The following is a 5,950-nucleotide window of genomic DNA, read 5'->3' on the forward strand; positions in this document are numbered from 1 at the left end:
TGCCCCGCTGCTCATCTCCCCCCGCCCGGCCTCCTGCCTGAGACATGAAAATTTAATGCCGGGTAATGACAGTCTGGGCTAATGAAAGAGGCTTCTCTTCTGGCAAAAAGAGAAAAACAAACAAAAATCAACAACCTGCAAGGGGGCATTAACTTTTCATGAGCTGCTCTCCCTTGACACCCCGCCCCGGCTGGCTCACCCGGGCAGCACCAGGCCCCTCCTCTCCTCCTGCACCCTCAGAGCAGGGGCTGAGCGGGTAGGGGTGAGGGCGAGCGAGACGGCCCTGGCTCTTTGAAGGACACTTTCTTTGGATGCACCCACAAGATGTCTGGGGAGGGAATGGGCCCCTGGGAGTTGTTTGGAAGGCTGGGGAGGACCCTGAGATGGGGTACCCGGTCTCTGACCAGCAGGGCGTGGAGGTGGGGTGCAGCCCAGAGCTGGTGGGAGACAAGAGGACGGGCTTCGCGGTTCCCTCTCCTGCTGAGGAAGCTCTCTCCCCCTCCACTCGCCTCTGCTCTAGCAGCCAGCTGGGCTGGCGGTGAGCAGAGGAAGGGGCATGAAGTGGTTCTCACTCTTTCCCTCGCTTTGTGGTATCCCGGCCTGCGATTGGCTGCTGCCTGTGATATCCTGAGAGATGCAACAATTAATTTTCTTTTAATCAAGGTCGGATGAAGTAAATTGGTGCAGTTCTGCAGCCCTTCATTTTCTGTTTTTGCAGTGATGCAAAACAAATATGATCAGGTTATGCTCCTTCGCACCTTATTGAATTAGGAAGCATGACTGATCAGAGGGAGGGAAATGGTCTACAGCATGCAGCCCCCTCCCTGCCACCACCCAGCTCCCTCCCCATTCCAGCCTCAGTCTCCCTGGGCACACCAACCTTAGGGCATCGAGGACAGCACCCTGCCCCATTGGTGCTCAGCAAATGAATGAATGAATGAACGAGCAAGTGCATGACAGGGGCAGGGTTCTGAGACATCTGGGTGAGGCTGGGAGGACTCACTTTGGTCAAGACTACAGACTCCTCTGCTCAGATTCCCCCTAAACATCATCCTGTGTGTTTTGCCAGAGGATTTATCAGGGTCTGAAGCCAGCAGATCCACCTATCTATCGACACATGTGTTGTCTTCTGTGCATGCTCTCTGAGCTGAGGCCTGGTCTGCCTTCTTTACTAAAGGATTGGGCACATAGAACATGTTCATCACGTTTGATTGGCTCCTTGATGATTGCAAGGCATCTGGACTGAGTGGTTGGGGCTTCCCATCCAACTAGGGGGTCAGATATTGGCTCTCTCCACCGAGAGAGCCACCAGCCCCAATTCTGCCTGGGGAAGGTGAGGAGTTGAGTAGGGGACATTTGAGCTGGGTATAAAAAGGGGGGAGCCATTGAACCAGGGACAAGCAAGGGCTGAACTTTTGTGGCAGGAGATTGCACCTCATTTTAATGTCTGCTATGAATAGCAGAGGAGAATCGTCAGCTATAGGGCCTGAAGACCAACACCTCAGGTTGAAGGCGCTCAAAATATGACTGTGGAAGAGATGCCCTTGCAAAGCAGAGATTTTTTTTTTGTTTGGTACAAAGTCATCAAAATAAAGGAAGGCCCTCAAGAAGATGGCTTGATCTAGGGCTGCAACAAGGTTCTCAAACATAATAGGATGACACAGGACCAGGCGGCGTTTCATTCTGCTGTATCTAGGGTCACCATGAGTTGGAAATGCCCCGGCACCACCTAGCAGCCATCAGGATGAAAGGCAGGCTCGGGCCAGATTGGGAAAGGCCTTGAATGCCATTTCAGAGGCCTGGCAGAGCAGACAGGTATGTGGGCTTCTCTCAGAGCAGGAGTTCCTGTAAACAAAACCACGTGTTCCATTAGAACTGGCGGCTTAAAGAATCCCTATAAACAAATTCTCTGCTCTGGGACACCAGGCAGTTTATCACACAGTCCCCTCTGCGTATGGTGAGGCTTCCCCGAGGGCCTGTCTGTGGTCCTGAAGGAAAAGAACATTAGCAAAGTCACCCAGCCGGAAGCAGGCACGCTGACTCCACGGCACAGGGACAAAGGCTCAGGGAGACAATGGGACAGGAGGGCTACCTACAGGAGGTGTTCCTGATGGGAGGAGAGGAGTTTGGGGGGCTCAGGGAGAAGGTGAGTCCCCAGTGCCTGTTGTGAACCATCTCACCCCCTGCTCCTTAGAGGCCTGTGGGAAGCCCCCTCTGAGCTCAGAGCCCACAGAGCTGCTTCTCCCGAGTATTCCAGGCCTGGGGTCTTAGGACACGGGCTTGGAACCCACCCCAGTGTCAGTGTCCAGCTAGACTCTGGGCACCCTGGTGTCAGGGGTTCTCGGATGTCCTAGCTGTGTGATGTTGGGCAAGTGGCTTGATCTCTCTGAGTTTGCAGGAGAGGAATCTCACAGATCATGCTGTGTGGCCACGGGAAATGCCTTGCTCTTTTCCTGACATGTCCTGCTTTAAGGGGTGTGGGGCTGGCTGGCTCTGGATCTGCAGCTTGGACTGTAAGGTGAAGAGTCTAGAGGTGACTGAGCCATCAGGGAGATGGGTGCCTCTGTGTATTGCTCCCTGGACCTCTCCCGCATGTGCCCGCTGTGCCCGTGGGACCAGTCTCTGGGTGGAGACTTCTCTGAGTCATCACTCCTGGGTGCAGCTGGTGACCTAGATGGGGCAAGATCATGACACGTCTTCATCTAAGCCATCTCCTGGGTGCCTCCCCTTCCCCTTCCTCTTCCTGTCTCCATCCCCCTCCTCAGGCCATTGGGTCGTCCAAAGCGACACCATGACTATTCAGCCCCCAATCTTTCCTGTCTTAGACAAGGTCTGTGGTCCCCCTCGACCTTCTGTTTCATCTTCTCTAAGGTCATGACAACAGTGATAGCTGCCATTCACTACGTGGGTATCAATCAACAGGGACTTCGTCTCATGCAGCCTCTGCCGTGTGCATTTGGTACTATTGTGATCACTCCCACCTTCCACATTTTACAGATGATGAAAGGAGGAGGCTCAGAGATGTTGTGGGACTTGCCCAAGGTCACGGAGCTAGGGGCGGGCTGTTCCGATGCCAGGGATCCTGGTCTGCCAGGGACTCATGGCGAAGCTTGTTTCCATGGTGCCCATCTTGACGTGGACCACCTCCCTCTCGGCCCCCTGCCTCAGGAGCCCCTACCCGACTACCAGAAGAACTGACTTGGCCGAGTCTCCCCATCAGGACTCTGCTCACCCACATGATAACGGCTAATCAGTTGCCTGCATCCAGTCAGACTCCTGGGTCACCTCTCTCTAGGAACTTGCTATCACTCAGGCCAAGGAACCTTCTAGAAAAGGCTACTTGAATCCAAAGGAACGAGTCCAGTGGCGGGGGCTCTCCAGCAGGCCGGCGAGTTGGCTGTCGGACAGTGGAGGGGTGGAGGCCCTTTGGGACTGTGCCACGGGCAACTGCACCCTCCCAGAGCCCGGCCTGGGTGCAGGCAGAAGAGGGGGCAGCCAGGGGAGGGGTGGCAGTCCAGGGAGGGAGGCGCCCAGCTGGTGAGCGGTGATCCCTCCTTATCCCAACATCAGCCGCGTGGCTTTTCCAGGCTGAAGTTTCAGATCTCGTTTTCACTCTGGCCTTTGATCATAGCCGGAGGGGGTGGTGGGTGGGAGGTGTGGGGTGGTGAGTGTCAGTGGAAGTGGGCGACTAGATTCCAAAGGGACCTTCCCCCCACCACGTTCAAGTATCCACTGTCAGATGCGACACTGAGGACAACTAACAAGGCTGACCAGAGCAGGCCCTTCCAGGCAGAGGCCCCCACCCAGGCACGGCCTCTGCTCCACACTTGCTTGCCGAAGCTCCTTTATTTCCCGAGTGCAAATCACTTTGCTGGGTTCGTACGGAGGTGGTACGTGCTTGTTGTAGGCGATGCAGACAAGGCAGAGAGAGAGAGGATTTTAAAGGGACCCTCCACTCTCCTTCCCGATGGGTGACATTTGCAGAAAGAGATGACTGTCCCGATGACATGTCCACACGAGGCTCTTTGCTGTCGCAGAAGACAGGGCTCTATGCCCCAAGCTGGCTTGAAACCCACCGCCTTTGATTTGCAGAGATGTTCCGAACATTTTCCTGAGCCGGTGCTTGAAGGCTGCAGTCAGTAACTTCATACGATGCCACACACTAGCGTGTGTGTCAGCAATGCCTGCCTGCTGGACTCTGGACTTGTCAATGGTGTTTACCCACCACCACCACCACCCCTGTGCTCCCCACACCACTCCTCTCCTCCAAGTCTCAGGACCCAGACGAGCCTCGGCACTCATTTTCCTCCAACTCCGTGCAAAGGGTGAGGGTTGGATGCAGCCCGGTGCAGGAGACAGGCAGGGTTGGATGCAGGAGAGGAGATGTGGACATGAAATCAAAGGGCCTGCTGTGTAAGGCGGGTTCTGCTTAGCTAAGACGGACTAGAAGGCTCTTTAGGGACACTGTCCCCTATGCCATCCTTTCAGTCACTGGCTGCAATTAGGGTTTCACTGGCTACTCACTGCCATGGACAGGGTAGAACTGTCCCTGTGAGTTTCTGAGACTGCACCTGTTTACAGAAGTAGAAAGCCCAGCTTTTCCTGGTGGTATAGCGGTTACCCATTGGACTACGGTCCACAGGGTTGGCAGTTCAAAACCACCAGCAGCTCCCCGGAAGAAAGACGGGGCTTTCTACATAAACAGTTACAGTCTCAGGAACCCACAGGGGCGCTTATGAGTCAGCATGGACTCGATGGCGGTGAATTTGGGTAGGGGGTGTCTCCCGCAGAGGAGCAAGCTGGTGGTTTCAAACTACAGCTCGTGCAGATCGCGGCCCAATGCATAAGCACGACCCCACCAGGGCTCCTTTGCTGCCTATCCCATAAATTATTGCCTCGGGAATCCTAGGGACTGGTCTCGCTCACCAGACATCGAGTGTGGATCTAGTCATGTGACTATCAAACAAACAAACAAACTGACATACTATCCCAACGTGCCAGAATGACTGTGTGTTCTCCTTGAAGAGCAGCTTGGGTTATACAAAACTGAAACTTCAAAATAAACAGAGAAGATGAAGGAGGAGGAGGAGGAAGAGGAGGAAGAGAAGGAGAAGATCAAAGAGCTTGGGCCCAACTGTCCCCTGTTGAACACTATCGATGAGAGACCTTGAATCAGCTCTCTACTTCGATAAACCTCTCATTTCCATGAAAAATGGGCAGGCGTCACAAAGCTTCACACCACCGCAAGGGACCGTCTCCCAGTCCCAAGGCTGAGTCTGACATCCAGGCGTGGAAGGATCTAGGAGAGAACCATTCCCGGTCTCTCCCCGCGCCCGGCTGGCCTCGGCCGTACCTCAGCTAGTCGCTGCATCCTCGATCTCTGCCTCTGTGGGTACGAGGCCTTCCTACAAGGACACCCGTCACTGGACCCCATCCTTTTTACCTGCCCCGGCAAAGACCCTGCTTCCACATGAGGCCACATGGTGAGGGTGCTGGTGGACGTGGCTTTGAGAGACACTGTTTAACCCAGTAAGCATGGGCACCACGGAATGTCACTTCTCAGGGCTGCTGTGAGGGGTGGACAGGCTCAGACCTGGGCCTGGGGGACAGGGCGGGCGCATCTCGTTTGAGGTGAAGCTGAGATGGAGGACGAAGGGTCTGCCCAGGCCAGGCAGGCAAGGAGAGAGATGATGTCCTCCTTCATGCCTTCCTCCTACAATCTTTTCATTTTTTTATCCTTCCCTTGAGGGGGGCGCGGGGGGATTACACACCCATGCTCATCGTGGGAAAATGAGAAATCATGTCAATGTGCGAAACAACCCAAGTCATTCCCTGGTGACTTGGCCTCCATGAGTGGCCTGTCCTGCCTTCCAGGCAGGGCTCTGAAGGGCAGAGCCTTCCGATGGCCGGCGGAGCAAGGGCAGCAGGAGATCTGGATTTGGTCTGCGGC

The 5,950-nt window shown here is 55.0% G+C and overlaps 1 long non-coding RNA gene across 1 annotated transcript in view; it reads right to left on the reverse strand.

Annotated features, from left to right (window-relative positions):
* Positions 1–1,589: 1,589 nt before the first annotated feature.
* LOC123522683 overlaps positions 1,590–5,950 on the reverse strand; it is a 12,948-nt gene continuing 8,587 nt past the window's right edge. Inside the window, exon 3 of the long non-coding RNA XR_006680922.1 lies at positions 1,590–1,845. This is a non-coding gene — a long non-coding RNA (uncharacterized LOC123522683). The remainder of the gene's footprint in view (positions 1,846–5,950) is intronic.

Source organism: Echinops telfairi, unplaced genomic scaffold, assembly GCF_000313985.2.
Source record: "Echinops telfairi isolate 266 unplaced genomic scaffold, ASM31398v2 ScPeMD7_7457;HRSCAF=8495, whole genome shotgun sequence".
In the NCBI taxonomy this organism is placed as follows: Eukaryota; Metazoa; Chordata; class Mammalia; order Afrosoricida; family Tenrecidae; genus Echinops; species Echinops telfairi.